This window comes from Culex quinquefasciatus, chromosome 1 (genome assembly GCF_015732765.1).
Source record: "Culex quinquefasciatus strain JHB chromosome 1, VPISU_Cqui_1.0_pri_paternal, whole genome shotgun sequence".
In the NCBI taxonomy this organism is placed as follows: domain Eukaryota; kingdom Metazoa; phylum Arthropoda; class Insecta; order Diptera; family Culicidae; genus Culex; species Culex quinquefasciatus.
In genome coordinates, this window is record NC_051861.1 from 69,320,874 (window position 1) to 69,336,925 (window position 16,052).

General features: G+C 41.7%; 2 long non-coding RNA genes across 2 annotated transcripts; both read left to right on the top strand.

The window, feature by feature from the left end:
- The first annotated feature begins 4,023 nt into the window (after positions 1–4,023).
- Positions 4,024–5,927, top strand: LOC119771250. Its single transcript, XR_005279117.1, has 3 exons — positions 4,024–4,848; positions 4,908–5,191; positions 5,257–5,927. It is a non-coding gene; the product is annotated as an uncharacterized LOC119771250 (long non-coding RNA).
- Positions 5,928–9,243: 3,316 nt separating this feature from the next.
- On the top strand, positions 9,244–14,259 carry LOC119771243. Its single transcript, XR_005279110.1, has 2 exons — positions 9,244–9,625; positions 13,909–14,259. It is a non-coding gene; the product is annotated as an uncharacterized LOC119771243 (long non-coding RNA).
- Positions 14,260–16,052: the final 1,793 nt, after the last annotated feature.

Consider the following 16,052-nt stretch of genomic DNA (forward strand, 5'->3'; position numbering starts at 1 on the left):
TTCGAAAATCCGTCAGAGACGGATCGACGGTGGTAATTTTATTGCTCACACACACATGCACACATTGAAAGACACAGGTTGTGCACCAACTTGGGAGGAATTCTGTTCTAACGAAGATTGTTAGATCGGTCACTCGAAAACCAGAATAATTTAAGGCAATGGGGTTGGGACCAAACTGGTAGGATATTGGCCACACCCGGAGTGGCCATGGCCCTGAGGGAAGGTTCTACCGGGGGGACATTTATCGAACCATTCGACTTGGGGCAATATGGTTATCAAAATTCATGGTTTTTTATACTGGTAGTGAAAATGGCCATTTTGACAGGATTGGCCACACCCGGAGTGGCCATGGCCCTGAGGGAAGGTTCTACCGGGGGGACATTTATCGAACCATTCGACTTGGGGCAATATGGGTATCAAAATTCATGGTTTTTGATACTGATAAAGAAAATGGCCATTTTGACAAGATTGGCCATACCCGGAGTGGCCATGGCTCTGAGGGAAGGTTCTACCGGAAGGACATTTATCAAACCTTTCGACTTGGGGCAATATGGGTATCAAAATTCATGGTTTTGATACTGATAATGAAAATGGCCATTTTGACAAGATTGGCCACACCCGGAGTGGCCATGGCCCTGAGGGAAGGTTCTACCGGGGGACATTTATCGAACCATTCGACTTGGGGCAATATGGGTATCAAAATTCATGGTTTTTGATACTGGTAGTGAAAATGGCAATTTTGACAGGATTGGCCACACCCGGAGTGGCCATGGCCCTGCGGGAAGGTTCTACCGGGGGGACATTTATCGAACCATTTGACTTAGGGCAATATGGGTATCAAAATTCATGGTTTTTGATACTGATAATGAAAATGGCCATTTTGACAAGATTGGCCACACCCGGAGTGGCCATGGCTCTGAGGGAAGGTTCTACCGGAAGGACATTTATCAAACCTTTCGACTTGGGGCAATATGGGTATCAAAATTCATGGTTTTTGATACTGATAATGAAAATGGCCATTTTGACAAGATTGGCCACACCCGGAGTGGCCATGGCCCTGAGGGAAGGTTCTACCGGGGGGACATTTATCAAACCTTTCGACTTGGGGCAATATGGGTATCAAAATTCATGGTTTTTGATACTGGTAGTGAAAATGGCAATTTTGACAGGATTGACCACACCCGGAGTGGCCATGGCCCTGCGGGAAGGTTCTACCGGGGGGACATTTATCGAACCATTTGACTTGGGCAATATGGGTATCAAAATTCATGGTTTTTGATACTGATAATGAAAATGGCCATTTTGACAAGATTGGCCACACCCGGAGTGGCCATGGCCCTGAGGGAAGGTTCTACCGGGGGGACATTTATCGAACCATTCGACTTGGGGCAATATGGTTATCAAAATTCATGGTTTTTTATACTGGTAGTGAAAATGGCCATTTTGACAGGATTGGCCACACCCGGAGTGGCCATGGCCCTGCGGGAAGGTTCTACCGGGGGGACATTTATCGAACCATTTGACTTAGGGCAATATGGGTATCAAAATTCATGGTTTTTGATACTGATAATGAAAATGGCCATTTTGACAAGATTGGCCATACCCGGAGTGGCCATGGCTCTGAGGGAAGGTTCTACCGGGGGGACATTTATCAAACCTTTCGACTTGGGGCAATATGGGTATCAAAATTCATGGTTTTTGATACTGATAATGAAAATGGCCATTTTGACTGGATTGGCCACACCCGGAGTGGCCATGGCCCTGAGGGAAGGTTCTACCGGGGGGACATTTATCGAACCATTCGACTTGGGGCAATATGGGTATCAAAATTCATGGTTTTTGATACTGGTAGTGAAAATGGCAATTTTGACAGGATTGACCACACCCGGAGTGGCCATGGCCCTGAGGGAAGGTTCTACCGGGGGGACATTTATCGAACCATTCGACTTGGGGCAATATGGGTATCAAAATTCATGGTTTTTGATACTGGTAGTGAAAATGGCAATTTTGACAGGATTGGCCACACCCGGAGTGGCCCTGAGGGAAGGTTCTACTGGGGGGACTTTTTTCGAACCATTCGACTTGGGGCAATATGGGTATCAAAATTCATGTTTTTTATACTGGTAGTGAAAATGGCCATTTTGACAGGATTGGCCACACCTGGAGTGGCCATGGCATTGCGGGAATATTCTTCCGGGAGGACATTTACGGAACCATATAAATTGGGGCAATATGGGTATACAAATGCATAGTTTTTGATACAGGTAATGAAAATTGCCATTTTGACAGGATTGGCCACACCCGGAGTTGCCAGTGCTATGAAGAAGGTTCTACCGGGGGGACATTTATCGAACCATACGACTTGGGGCAATATGGGTATCAAAATTCATGGTTTTCGATACTGGTAATAAAAATTACGGGAAGGTTTTCCCGGGAGTGTTCTGTTGGATGACGTTGTAGGGCTTTGGTGTATTGGGAAAAGTTGTAGGGGAGAAGATCTCATGAAAGTTTGTCAAAGGCGCCAAATTTGTAGCTCTTAATCTACTCGAGATATACGCCATTTTTGCAACAATGGTAAAAAAGCACTTTTTTGGTGATAACTTAAAATGTTAGCATTTTAGCGGCCTACTATGTACTGAAGAGTTGTTTATGACATAAAATTACACATCTTTGCCGAAGACAGCAAAATGTGTTGAGCCTTTATTGAGGAGTTATAACCATTTTGAAACTGCCACAGAATCCTCTTTGTAATTGCTGGCCCCGATACTCTTCAAGGGAACTGGGAAAGATTTACTTTTACTTTTACTTATAACCATTTTTAAGTGATTTTGAAACTATTTTCAAGTTGCAATGTTTTCAAAATGGCGCATTTTGGCGCAAAACCGAACAATGCACATGAAAGTACACACTTTCAACTAGATTTTCTGAATATATCTTCGTGTCTATCGGTGTCTATTTTTAGATATCTCAATTTGAATTTGACGGTTTTTAATCAATTTAATTATAATTTTCAAGCGGAATCTTATTGAAACGTGGTAATAATCGGTAAATTGATCGTTTTTTTATGGAAAATACATTGTTCATGCTTAAAATTATGATAGATATTTTAAAATTATGAATAAAAACATGTTTTCTCAAAAATAATGTAAGTGAAAATTTTAAATGATTGTCCGTATTTAGAATTAAGTATTTCCTGTTATATTAGGTCACTCTGGAAAAGTTGTCGTAATTTTTCATAGACGAAGTAATTTCCATAAAAATCGATCAATTTACCCTTCAATTTACCGATTTTCACCTTGTATTCATTATGATTTCGAATAACATTTATAAATAAATTTATTAAAAATCTGACGAATTCAAATTGAGATATCTGAAAATAGACACAAATAAACACGAACATATTTTCAGAAAATGTAGTTAAAAGTGTGTACTTTCAGGTGCATTGTTCGATTATGCGCCAAAATGCGCCATTTGAAAACATTGCAACTTGAAAATAGGCTCAAAATCACTTTAATTTTTTTTAAACTCCTCAATAAAGGCTCAAAACATTTTGCTGTCTTCGGCAAAGATGGGTAATTTTATGTCATAAACAACTCTTCAGAACATAGTAGGCCGCTAAAATGCTAACATTTTAAGTTATCACCAAAAAAGTGCTTTTTTACCATTTTTGCAAAAATGGCGTATATCTCGAGTAGATTAAGAGCTACAAATTTGGCACCTTTGACAAACTTTCATGAAATTTTTTCCTCTACAACTTTGCCCAATACACCAAAGCCCTACAACGTCATCCAACAGAACCCTCCCGGGAAAACCTTCCCGTAATTTTTATTACCAGTATCGAAAACCATGAATTTTGATACCCCTATTGCCCCAAGTCGAATGGTTCGATAAATGTCCCCCCGGTAGAACCTTCCCTCAGGGCCATGGCCACTCCGGTTGTGATCAATCCTGTCAAAATGGCAATTTTCACTACCAGTATCAAAAACCATGAATTTTGATACCCATATTGCCCCAAGTCGAATGGTTCGATAAATGTCCCCCCGGTAGAACCTTCCCTCAGGGCCATGGCCACTCCGGGTGTGGCCAATATCCTACCAGTTTGGTCCCAACCCCATTGCCTTAAATTATTCTGGTTTTCGAGTGACCGATCTAACAATCTTCGTTAGAACAGAATTCCTCCCAAGTTGGTGCACAACCTGTGTCTTTCAATGTGTGCATGTGTGTGTGAGCAATAAAATTACCACCGTCGATCCGTCTCTGACGGATTTTCGAATAAAACTAAAATTGTTCAGAGGCTATCTGTTAGCTTATATAGTTAGCATGAAATGTGGCATCTTTTGCTCACACAACTACCAATAAGCGATGTTACAAATACTCGTTCACCGATGACGTCATCGATGATCATCAGTAAACTAACACCACCAAAGCTCACCAATACATTGGCATTAATATTGCCTTCACGTTTCACCTTAAATTTCTTTGAGAATGAACAGGAACGATGGTTTCAGTACGCCACGATCGAGGATGTGATCAAGGTACGGATGGCGATGGGTCCCGGTGATATCGCTGGGCCTTCCAACAACGCGACGGTCAACACGTCCGGCATCGACAAGGCGATGGCCATGTACGCCGAGATTCGACCAAATCAGTACTGCAAGTTCCGGATAAGGAAGATAGCACGGAAATTGAGAATTGAAGCAGCGAAATGAATCACCGTTAGTTGTTGTTGTTCCGGAGTTCCTACTGCAGGTTCCAATCTAGGCTAGCCGGAGCTAGCCAAAGTGGCTCGCTTTGGCTGCTGACGCTGAATGGACTCAGTATTGATTATGCTAATCCGTCAAGTCATTGGTAAGTTTAGCAATCTTAGTCTTAGGCTTGGTCGTTTTTTTATGAGATTTTTCTTTCAGCAAAAGAAAAAATGCATGCCGTCTTCAAGATCTACAACCATAGAGAGCGGGCAGATTCTGGTCCCGGTGCAGAATAAGGCTATGCAGATGTCCAAGAAAAGCAAGATAACACGCACCACGCCGACAGAACACGGCCTGTTACACTCGTTCATGCGGGGATGCACGAGCCGGAGTATAGCGATGAGGCTCCATACGAATCGGTTAAGTATGAGAAGATTCAGGTCGAAGGCATCTAATCGGCGCCGTACGAGAACTGCTTTTACCGGGCTGTGGTGCTGGAAAAGGTCTGGCCGGATTACTTTAACTTGTTTCTAGAGTTGGAATGACCACCCTCTTCTCTCTTTTTCAGACCGTCCCATCGAAGATCTCGCTCAAGGTTCGCCTGATCGATTATGGCAACAAGTTGGTTAATGCGTCAACGGAGTAGCGACCACCGCTGCAGTTGATAAAAATCTTAGAAGAATCTGCGCGAGTTTCAGGTGAAGATCGTCGATTCGCCATCCGCTCGAAGCTTGGCTCGAAGTCAACGAGCGTATCCGGATTCGGATGAAGAACCCTGCGGGATTGTTAACCATGAGCTGGCGGAAATCATTCAGCCACCGGTGACGCCGATCCTGCTGGACGTACAGAGTGATGTGGCTGACAGGGTTCATCTGCAACCGGCCGGACTACCCTATGAAGATCAAATCCGCGACCTGGATCCGACCGCCGTTGAAAATCCCGGACTGATCATCGAGCAGCTGCAAGAGGTCTCCTGAAGCAACTATTTGAGAGCAAGACATATTCGACGCTGTCAAGCTGATCGACCTGAACATGAATCGCTCGCTGGGTGCCCTGCTGCTGGAGAACCACGACAAGAAGCCCAACGTGGCGGCCAGAGCGAAAGAAAGACGCTACACGGAAGAAGCTGATGGCAAGGGATCCGAAGTGTCGACCGGTGCCGCCAAGAATGAAGTTTTAAACCGCCTCGAGGGATAGTTTTCTAGAAACAACAAATAAAAGTAAGGGGACTCGGGTTGGGACGCGTTTTATTTTATGGAAAATAAATAAAATGATTTTTAAACTAAAAATAACAGTTGATTTAACCTTTCTGGTAGAATTCAATTTAATTTGAATTCAACCAAAACAAAAAAGAAAAGAAGAAGAAGAAGCAGCTGTCAAAACCAAACCGTCCATTCCGTTTCGATTCCGATTGAATTCCGCTTAAACCGATTTGCGGCGAAAACTCAAACGGAACCGCGGTTGTTGCGTTTGAAACGGAATGCGGTTTAGAATCTAAAACGAACACTGTTTAGAATTCGAATCGAACTTTTTTCGCTCAAGCGGAATTCTAAACGGAATTCAAACGGAACGCGCTGAGTAGGTGGGAGCTCAGGAAAACTCAACTTTTAAGCAATAAAATGATTATTCATGATGAAAGTCGATGAAAGTGTTGATTGATTAGGTGCACAAAATGTGTCTAGAATCCATCACCATCTTTCGCTTCGCTTCGCTAGGAGACGGTGATTTTAGCGGATTGCAGACTGGATTTTCGCCATGTGATGTGATGATTGTCTAAGCCCAAGTTGCCTAGGAATCGATAATTGGGAATAGAACCAATTCCACCTGAACCAGATTCTCACCACCATGGCAGCCGTCCATTGCCGGCCGCTCCCATCTCCACCGCACACCAAAAGACAAGGAAAGGGAATTGGAAGACGGGAAGTGTTGATGCTCCACTTTTTTAAGAGTATTAAGGGAACATCTCCACGGTATCCTCAAGTATGTTTCGCTTGGAGTTGGACGGTTTTTGGGAAGGTGAATGGTCTGAGGAGCCACCCTAGGCGAGTGGTAACGACCGTTGGCATTGTTGTTCGAATTCTTCGTGTGTTCTCATTTCTAATGGGAATGCTTTCAATTCTCCTCATCTCTTATTGGATGAATTCTAGCAGTCGCCCAGGCTATTTATAGCGAGGTAATGTAGGTTCATTTCAAATGCGCCTGCATGCATGCAATGCAATGCATTCTTGTATGTTCTGATATTCAACTTGCATTCAACTTTATTCTCGTCCGTTTCTTGGATTCAACTATATCAGTCTAAATCCTACTAAAGCTACTAATGCTCCACGGTAAAGTGGAAAGCATTTTGCTTGCCAATCCTAAGGACAGGGGATCGAACCCCGCCGTGAGCTGAAGTTTTTTCATTAATTCCAAATTCAATGAGTCCAGAACTTTCTCGTTGGGAGCAGATGGGTATCGAACCCAGAACCATTCGCTTATAAAGCGAACATCGTAACCTTTCAGCCACGACCGCTCCTACAAAATGTGTCTAGAATATTATTAAAATAAAAACTGTTCGAAAAATTTGCTATCGAGATAAGTAGGGGAAATTCTCGTATGTTTGGCAGGTTAAGCACTCGCTCCTAACTCCATCCAATTTGCTGATTTTCACTATTTAAACAATTAATTTTGCCAAACTTTTGATAGAAACTTGCTTGCTCACTTCTTATTGAGCTATTTATCACTCGAGTTCAGTTGAAAACGCTTTTAATTAGCTTTAATTGAATGTCAAAGTTCTGACCTGCCAACATTAGAGGCACGCTGGAATTAGATGCTGTTCCCCTACACCATTCCATCAACCCCAACAAAACCGTTTTAATTCCTTTCACTAGGCGGAGAAAACATAACATTTCTCCGCCGGTGATTAAAGGTGTTCGGCTCGACTTCAGTTCTGAAGTCAAGTATCTAGGAGTTTTCCTGGATCGCAAAATGAACTGGAACTCACATCTGAATTACGCCGTTAAAAAAGCAATATCGGCCATCTGGACCTGCAGTAAACTGTTCGGAAAGACCTGGGGCCTCTCGCCTCAACTGGCTCTCTGGTCTTACACCACCATAGCACGACCGAGGCTAACATACGCGTCTCTCGTATGGTGGCCAAAAGTGAACGAGAGGACGGCGCAAGCAAAGTTGAACAAGGTTCAGCGGTTGGCCTGCCTCTCCATCACAAGTGCTATGAAAACAACACCGACCGCTGCAATGGAGGCACTGCTCCACATTCTACCACTACATCTTTACGTCAAGAAGGAAGCGGAGAATGGAGCACTACGACAGCGAAGGCATAACATCAACTACGAAGGTGACCTAACAGGTCACCTGCGCATCATGAAGGAGTTCGACATAACTCCTCTAGTAACAACAGTTACAGACTGCATGGAAGCGAGACCCAACATAGACACTCCATTCGATACAGTTGAAACAACTCGTAGACTCTGGTGTGCTGGGGGGCCAGAACTTCCACCAGGAACTATCTGCTTCTATACAGATGGCTCCAAAATAGGTGATCTCACTGGAGCTGGGATCTTCGGACCAGGGATCAAACTATCCATCTCGATGGGTAGATGGCCCACCGTTTTTCAAGCAGAAGTCTATGCTATATACTCCTGCGCTGTGCATTGCCTTAAAAAGAACTATAGGCATGCGAAAATCGGTATATTCTCGGACAGTCAGGCAGCACTGCTAGCTCTGAAAGCCGCAAGGGTGGAGTCCAAACTCGTTTGGGACTGCATCGACGTACTACGGGAGCTGTCCCGCCGGAACAAAGTATCTTTGTTCTGGGTACCTGGGCACTGTGGGATCATGGGGAACGAGTTTGCCGATCAGCTCGCTAGGCAGGGGTCATCGGCTAAATTTGTTGGTCCTGAACCATTTCTGGGTACATCAAAATGTGCTGTAAAGTACGAGTTAAAAAAATGGGAGGATAACCAAATTTCTTCCACATGGTTTGCAACACAGGGGTGTAGACAAGCCAAAAATTTCATTACACCAAAACCTGCAATTACCAATAAGCTTATTGGTCTAAAACGTAGTGAACTGCGCACTGTAACGGGGCTGCTTACAGGGCACTGTCCTGCAAAGTATCACCTCAAAAAACTCGGTATAGTTGACAACGACATATGCCGCTTCTGCAACACAGAGCTGGAAAGCTCTGCGCATTTGCTCTGCACCTGTGGAGCAATTGCTACTCGAAGGCTGAATTCCCTAGGAAGTCGTCTTCTCTCGCCATACGCCGTATGGCGCACTCATCCCAAAAAGATGATCAGTTTCATGAACTGTATCATACCAGAATGGGATAAAAGCACAGGTCAGCCAACAACCAACTCGCTACCCCCATCAATGGGTACGAGTAACCGGCTAACTGTGTAGAGTAAACAGGGATACATCACAAAAGTTAGTCTCAAGGACGGACGAGGTGATATCAAATCCAAAAGCCCAATTTGGGCACAAAAAAAAAAAAAAGTACACCATTCGATTCAGCAGGAATTTTGGGAACCAAAAATATTTAGTTTTCATATGTTAAGTGTGGCATACTGAACATTATCCTAAATTAGGTAGTCAGCGATAAGCGTGTAGAGCTATGTATGTGTGAGTGTAAAGGAAGCGTGGATTGGGATTGGGAGTCAGTCTGGGCGAGGTAGCCAAACAATAAAGATGGAGTTCGTCTCCCGTTCAATAAGTGCAAATAAGTATTGTTTTAAGTTAATAATGAACATGAAGATATCACATTGGCGATCCTGCCATGTTGATAAATTGTGATTTTCGTGAAAGTCTGGAAGTTGGAAGATGGAAAAGTTGATTTCCTGTGTATGGAAAAATAAGTGAAATATTCGGTGGCGTTTTTTTTTTGCGCAACAGGACGGCATCGTGCGATGGCAGCGGGTAGCAGATGCTGGAGTTCGGTGAGCATGTTCCGGTTATTTTATTTTTGTTTGTGGGAAGCGAGCGAAGCATAGGGGCGCTTGTGCGTGTGTGAGTGTTATGCGTGATGGTAGAGAGTTTGCGGCTCGATTTGGTTCTGGAAGGTCTGGTGTGCGTCTTCTTCCTTCCACAAAAAAGAAACTTGGGCGTAGCAGGGCGCACAAACGACGAGGTTCTTCCTTTTTCATTTCCCCGCTTAACATCTTGCTCCCAATCCGCGCCCATCCCTGTATTCTTCACGTCATGCAATGATCGCAGCAATCATTGATTTCTCTCTTCCTCTCTCTTTTACTTCGCGTTGCGGAGCCATCACTCAGCCAAAGCAACAGGTGCACGAGTTTTCTCACTCTTTCCTTCACGAAATATTCTAGCGGAGCTGTTGTTAGCGTGTAGGATTTCTAATAGAATACGGTTAGAATATCTACTTCTGTTGGAAAACTAATAAAAATTTGCTAAAACGCCGTGGCTGGGAATTTGCTTTCTTTTCTGGCTTGTCGATTTTGATTTTCGGCAAAATAAGAATCGTTGGAAATTCGACACTAACATTCTGAATGGTCATAAAAGGTTTTGTTAAATTTTAGATATCGATTGAAGAATTTTAATAATTCCTCATGATTGTATGAAATACTATTTAAAAAAAAGGACCAAATTATTTGTAAGATATCTTATTTCGATAATTTGATTGAATGAAATTCATAAATTGCACGCGATAAGGTAGATAAATGAGTTGTTGTTTTACATTAACCCATATTATTATTGAGTTTTCTGGGTGGTTGAACAGAAGTTATAATTTTTGTGAATGCATTAGAAAAGTGGAAAGTTTTGATTAACTGTTTTGATTTATCTTCATAAGTAGTGACAAAATACAATATTTGCTTATGTTTAGGACACCGTTTTTTTGTTTTTGAGTGAAAATCTCACATAACATTTGAAATGTTTTTAGCCCTAAACCAAGCCAAATACTCAGTCCATTTCATCGTTAGCTCAGGAGATGAGGAGGATAATATGAATATATGTCAGTTTTAGGTTACGGAATGGATTTAGTAAGTAAAAAGAAAGAAAACGTAAATTTCTTGGACTTGGAAGATTGATTATTTTGAAAAATTACTCTAGATATCTTTGAAAAAAATCCGAGATGATTACTCTTCTATCCAAAACTACTGTCATTCATAATTGAGAACATCAAATAAATATTATAGCAAATAATTATAATTCGCGTAAATTTTATTGATTCGGATTGAACTTACTTACACAGAAAATTGCTATGTTGCGTTTTTTTTTGCTGAATAGATAGGGAGATATGCACGAAGATGCGAAAGATTATATATAATGTTTAGCAGTTGATAAACAATTGTTCGTTAATCGAGATATAATTTTCAAAATGGAATAAACTAGAATATTAAACTGTTCGTACATTTAATAAGTGCAATTGCGTTTGGGAAATTCTTATATTAAGGAAGCCAATTTTTAAAAATTACTTTGAGGAGTTAATTATAAAGACACGGTAAAGGATTATGATGAAATTTAAAAATAAAATTGCGAGCATTGTTATAAAAAGAGTGTTTGAGTCCGAGGACGACTATAATGAAAAATGTTGTTTTGTTGTAATAGGAGTCAGGTCACCCAAAACTTGATTGCGTTGGTTTTAGTTCAAGGACAGGATGGTTATTAGCACGAAAAGATTAAGTAAAGTTTTAGCCCAACGTCAACTGCTACAAAACAGTTCCTAAAAAGTTGAGTCGGGTTTAGCCCAAGGCCAACTGCTACAAAAGAGTTCCTGAAAAGTTGAGTCGGGTTTAGCCCAAGGCCAACTGCTGCAAAAGAGTTCCTGAAAAGTTGAGTCGGGTTTAGCCCAAGGCCAACTGCAGCAAAGAGTTCCTGAAAAGTTGAGTCGGGTTTAGCCCAAGGCCAACTGCAGCAAAGAGTTCCTGAAAAGTTGAGTCGGGTTTAGCCCAAGGCCAACTGCAGCAAAAGAGTTCTGAAAAGTTGAGTCGGGTTTAGCCCAAGGCCAACTGCAGCAAAAGAGTTCCTGAAAAGTTGAGTCGGGTTTAGCCCAAGGCCAACTGCTGCAAAGATTGAGTCGGGTTTAGCCCAAGGCCAATCGCCCTAAAAGTTGAGTCGGGTTTAGCCCAAGGCCAACTGCAGCAAAACAGTTACTGAAAAGTTGAGTCGGGTTTAGCCCAAGGCCAACTGCTGCAAAAGATTGAGTCGGGTTTAGCCCAAGGCCAATCGCCCAAAAAGTTGAGTCGGGTTTAGCCCAAGGCCAACTGCAGCAAAACAGTTACTGAAAAGTTGAGTCGGGTTTAGCCCAAGGCCAACTGCTGCAAAAGATTGAGTCGGGTTTAGCCCAAGGCCAATCGCCCAAAAAGTTGAGTCGGGTTTAGCCCAAGGCCAACTGCAGCAAAACAGTTACTGAAAAGTTGAGTCGGGTTTAGCCCAAGGCCAACTGCTGCAAAAGATTGAGTCGGGTTTAGCCCAAGGCCAATCGCCCAAAAAGTTGAGTCGGGTTTAGCCCAAGGCCAACTGCAGCAAAACAGTTACTGAAAAGTTGAGTCGGGTTTAGCCCAAGGCCAACTGCTGCAAAAGATTGAGTCGGGTTTAGCCCAAGGCCAATCGCCCTAAAAGTTGAGTTGGGTTAGCCCAAGACCAACTGCAGCAAAACAGTTACTGAAAAGTTGAGTCGGGTTTAGCCCAAGGCCAACTGCTGCAAAAGATTGAGTCGAGTTTAGCCCAAGGCCAATCGCCCTAAAAAGTTGAGTCGGGTTTAGCCCAAGGCCAACTGCAGCATAACAGTTCCTGAAAAGTTGAGTCGAAGTAAGCATAAGACCAACTGCTGCAAAAAGAGTTGCTGAGAATTTGAGTCGAATTTGGTCCGAAGCTTGCTGCAGTTACCGAAGGAATCGAGTTGAGTTATTTTTAAATGAGAAGGACATAACTACTGTGAGGACAAAAGTCTGCAAAAGAATAGATAATAACATGAAATAATTGTTACAAAATACAATAAAATAACTAAAATATTTGACCATGCAAATTGAAAAGAGACGAAACGAATCGCAAAAATGTGAGTGGTCCACCTTACTGCATAATGTTTACCGCAGAAAAGATTCTCTGAATAGATTACATTTAGCAGAATTTACAGGGAAGGAAGGATGGAGCACTATTGTCGGTACAGAACTCACCAAAAAGAATAATGGAAGCTCATAACAATTATAGCAACACAATGGATTACACAATGATAAAATCCACAATAGAAAAAAGGGCTCTTCAACCAAATATATTATCCAAACAATGTTTAATTGTATTTAGATTTCAAGCAGGGATCTATGTAGTCAACGTATGTTTGACGAATTCATAAATAAAGAACAAGTATAATGTTAAATACAGTTAAACACACATATAAAAATATAAGGAGAGAATGTACAAGATACGAAAATCGAGATAGCAGGCCACGAAAGTTAAAATTGTTATCAAGTAAATCAAATAAAAATACCATACGAATACCACCTCTAAATCGAGAAAACATGTATATACGGAATAAATACAAAAATCCAACCAAGGTATGAATCGTTAAATTCTAAATATAGTACAATTACCACGACATAGTTGAATGTGGTTCTTCGTTAAATAGTTTTTAATAAGGTAAAGCCAAGAATCACTCTCTCAGAAAAAGAGTTCTCATCATACAATGCTATCTAATCAATTTCATAAATATATAACCCAATTGAATGATTCCAGCGATCTTAGATTATTAATATGATTTCATCTGAAGCTCATTAGGCGAAGAGCAATCAAGGTTATGTAAAGAATGCATATAATATAATTTGAATAGAAGCCTTGTGGAAACCCAAAACAATTTTCATTCAATTTTGTACAATAACTATCCTTAGCTTAGTTATAGACTATTTTCAACAGTTAATAAATTCATAGTTGAGGACCGATATCGCGTAAAACAATCGCAGGAAAAAGAAACATGCGAATACCCAATGGAATAAAAGGGGTTCGATGAAAGATGTATTCTTATATCACAGTTTTGAATAATTCTAAAGAAGGAAGTTTACTGACGATTATACCTTAACCAATTAGTTTGGAGAGGAAGCCTTATACAGTTTTCATTCAAATTGATGATACAGTTAAATATGTTACAAAGAGGTTTATGATTTCTTATGCATGAGATACGTGGTTTTCACTTTATATTTTACGTTTCAGAGCTTAGTATGCTGCTGATTTTTGTTTGTTTTTCTCTTCATTTTTTTCGTTACTTTAGTTAACTCGGAGGAAGACAGGATGGTTGGACGATCAACACGACGACTGGCATCGGGGCTTTCGCGCTATGGGACGGACACTTCACAAGGCGTTGCAAAACTTGAGATGAGAAGCGGCAGAAAGGATTTAGATTAACATTAGCTTTTATTGATTTGTTTGTGTACTTATTATAACTTTCAATTTGGCAAGGGGAGGATGTGGCATCCTGAACATTATCCTAAATTAGGTAGTCAGCGATAAGCGTGTAGAGCTATGTATGTGTGAGTGTAAAGGAAGCGTGGATTGGGAGTCAGTCTGGGCGAGGTAGCCAAACAATAAAGATGGAGTTCGTCTCCCGTTCAATAAGTGCAAATAAGTATTGTTTTAAGTTAATAATGAACATGAAGATATCACATTAAGTATTTTTTTTTTAAAAGAAAATTAACAAAAAGTATGAAAATCAAGACATTTATTGTCGCCGCTGCACTAAACCGATATGAGCGAGTTTAACTCTCGCGACGATTTTTTGTCGCGAAATATCTGTCACACGTGTATAGGTGGTTTTGAATCAGTGTGCTAGCTTGTTTTGTTTTGATTGCTTGGAATTGTTTGAATTTTTGAAGTATAAATTAAAGATTCTACGCTGATTTTAGGAGAAATGAAACCAAAAAATTCAAATTATTGATGAAAATCTCATGTTCCGATAAATTAGGAGCTTAAACAACCACACGAACCGTTTAGTGGGGTTATATTTTGAATTTCAATTGATTTCTAGATTCAGAAGGAGAGGCAGAATACCACGAGTGCTATCTGGCCTCGTTACGTCCCGTCAGAACTGACCTGATCCGATTGCCAAGTCACCCTTATTAATCTTAAAAGCACCGCCATCATCCTTTTCAGGCTGCATTTCATGCCATGGTCCTTCGAATCCACAGCCATAGAGCTTTCGGCAGATTTTGGGGTCAGTTCTGTGATTCTTGTTGGTCGCGGCGCTAGTCGCTTCGCTACTCCCCAGTTAACTCAATCTGAATTCTGAAACGGAATCTAATTAGAATCGTATACAAATTCCGTTTCAAACGCAACAACCGGTTCCGTGTTCGAACCGGTTGTTGCGTTTGAAACGGAATTTGTATACGATTCTAATTAGATTCCGTTTCAGAATTCGGGTTGATTTGACTGGGTCCACTCGCGACATTTCAGTTTGGTGCCGCGGCGAAATTTTGTTTTGGTTTCGAGAGTGACATTTGAGATACACTCAGAAAAGAAACAACATAAAATAACATCGCAAGACGGAAATGACTCGCGCTGTTATTTCGATTTATTTCCGAAATCACAATAGTATGGGAGCTGTCAAATCTCTCACCATCAAAAAACAGCGTTTAGCTTTCGCTGGATTTGTCTATTACATTTCCCGGACGGGAGATTCGCTGGCGCTCTATTATCATCCGGCAATTTCAATAATTGATTGAGGCCGTCGTGCTGCCGATGACGCACAAGGACAGGTTCAAGAACCTGATAATTCATCCACCGAAGTCGACCTACCTGTAGCTGGCCCAAAGGGCAATTCACTTCTGATACTGCACCAATATAAAGCCAATATTGGAGTCGATACGGTATGCAACCTAGGAATACTGCGCGAGTATTATGCGCGTATGATATCCACGCTGATATTTGGGTAGATATAACCTCATATCAAAGATACCTAATTTAAAAAGATAGACAACTCCTAAAATCTGGGAACAACGCTCAATCATAGACTAATTAAAGACTACTCACTCCGAACAAAATTTTCCAAAAAGTATGACTCATAAGCTGTGAACCGCGGGTACAACGTTGAACCCCATATCGGCTCGCCCCTCGTATGACAGATCGACCTGGCAGCGCTGGCTTTTTCGATTTCGTTTTGTGCTGATTTACGCGCGCATCTTGTTTGTGTTGTTTTGCTTTGCAATAAGTTAATCAGCAGTGCAGGGATTATTGTTTAGCGAGCCAAATCTGTTCAACACGAACACCTTGATCGCCCGCGGCCTCGCCGCCGGATGTGCCAATGCGTGCCCCCATCTCGAATCCGGTTAACTCAACGGTCCCGATTGCCTGCGACACTCTGCCCAAGGCTGCAGTTTTGGACCCAAAGCGCGTGTTGGCCATTTCCATGCTGGACATTGA